Below are 2,495 nucleotides of genomic sequence, written 5' to 3'. Positions count from 1 at the left end.
TTTAAAAAAATGTTAATGTTGAATTATATTGTAGCGTAGTCTAAATTTATTTATTTTATTAGTATGATTTTTTAATTCGAGCATGAGAAGTTGTTGTAAAATAAAATTATTGAATATATTTAATCAAGAGTTTGAAATTAATTTTATTAAAGATTTACATATACTTTAAATCAATTTTAGGTATTTAAAAGTTTTAACTAATTGTTTGTGCAATTAAATTATAGTTATGTTGATATGTACCAAAAATAAATTTTATTAAAAAATATTTTAATTTTATGCAATACTTAAATTTTCATTTATTTTTTAACATTCAAATTATCATTATAATAAGAAAAATTAAAATAAAAAATAACATTCAATTATAAATATATAATTTAATTGATAAAAATTAAGTGTTAAAATATTGTTTCAAAACACATATATATAGTAAACTTTTGTTGATTATATTTTTTTAATATATTCATATATTATAATTTTAAATAAATTTGTGTATTTTAATAATTGGAAGTAACTTTTTTAATGATTTTTCATATATTCTTATTTTATGATTATTTTTTTATAAATTTGTGTATTTTTTTTCCAATAGAATATATATTTTTATTGTATAAAATGTTATTAAAAAATGTATTGACATAAATTGAAAGAAATTATAAATGGATTGACATTAATGAGTAATTGAATTTTTAATATATAAAATCTTTACTCACCTTAATTGGAATAATATAATTATCCATTAATGGAGGATATTTATGTCGATATTTATGAGTGATTAGGTGATTTTTTCCATTGAATTTAATGACTAATAATATAAATTATTACCATTGGTAAATGACTAATAATATTATAAAATAATTTATAATTTATTATAAAATAACTTAAAATAATTTGATAATAATATAAATTATAAATTATTATCAAATTGTAAAATAATTTATAAATTATAAATTTATTATAAATAATTGTAAAATAATTTTATAATTTATAAATTTATAAAATAATATTATTATTGAGAGGAGGATTGAAGGAGATTAGGCATTGAGAGCATGATTGAGAGGGGAGAAAGGAGAAGAGGTCCACGTCAGCTAAAAGCTGATGTGGGAAATATTTGTATAGGTGGATGAAATAGAATGAGGTGCATTCGGGGGTTTGTTTTAAATAGATATAATAGATAATAGATTATTGAGAGGAGGATTGAAGGAGATTAGACATTGAGAGCATGATTGAGAGGGGAGAAAGGAGAAGAGGCCCACATCAGCTAAAAGCTGATGTCGGAAATATTTGTATAGGTGGATGAAATAGAATGAGGTGGCATTCGGGGGTAAGGTGGCATTCGGGGGTCTGTTTTAAATATATATAATAGATAATTTATAAATTTATAAAATAATATTATTATTGAGATGGGGATTGAAGGAGATTAGGCATTGAGAGCATGATTGAGAGGGGAGAAAAGAGAAGAGGTCCACATCAGCTAAAAGCTGATGTGAGAAATATTTGTATAGGTGGACGAAATAGAATGAGGTGGCATTCGGGGGTCTGTTTTAAATATATATAATAGATAATAGATTATTGAGAGGATGATTGAAGGAGATTAGGCATTGAAAGCATGATTGAGAGGGGAGAAAGGAGAAGAGGTCCACATCAGCTAAAAGCTGATGTGAGAAATATTTGTATAGGTGGATGAAATAGAATGAGGTGGCATTCGGGGGTGAGGTGACATTCGGGTGTCTGTTTTAAATATATGTAATAGATAATAGATTTGGTAGCACTTTACCATTCATTTGGTAAGAATTTCGACTATGTCTTTTATGGAAGTTTAGTTTCATTGATACAAACTTATCTATTTTATTGAAAAAAATATGTATGATTTTATTTTCAATATTCACTACAACCTCTCAAGATTCAAAACATGGCTTGTAATTTTTTATTATTTAAAATGAATATTTAAAATTAAATTTGATAAATATTTCCCCATTCAGATTAAAGAAACTTGTTAAAAAATAATAATTACATTTAAGAAACTTCTAGATACTTAGTTTTCCCTATAATCTAATTCAAATACGATTAATTTATTAACCTACTGTGTAAAAACAAAAACTTATTCCGCTATTAAAGATTATATATGATTTTGTCGTCAATAAATTAAGTATTTGACTATATATAAATACCAAATTGTTTAAGACTTTCTGTTAAATTTAGATAAAATTTATTCTTAAATTAATTTAACATCGATGTATAATAACTTTAACCGTTAGATTAATCCTAATGATCAAAGTTTGGTCATAAATTGTATATGGTCAATATATATTACATGCACTACATCAAAATCTTGGTAAAAATAAATAGAGAAAGGATTGGAGTTTGAAAATCCCTAACTAAGATAATAAGTTGAATAGATGAATTTAATCAACAAGATTGAAAAAGAAAAATATATTAACAATATATACTAACATACCTCTCAAAGAATGATAAGATGATTGATCCAATGAGTTGAAAGT

This window comes from Cicer arietinum, chromosome 3 (genome assembly GCF_000331145.2).
Source record: "Cicer arietinum cultivar CDC Frontier isolate Library 1 chromosome 3, Cicar.CDCFrontier_v2.0, whole genome shotgun sequence".
Classification (NCBI taxonomy): domain Eukaryota; kingdom Viridiplantae; phylum Streptophyta; class Magnoliopsida; order Fabales; family Fabaceae; genus Cicer; species Cicer arietinum.
This window is presented reverse-complemented; position numbering follows the sequence as displayed.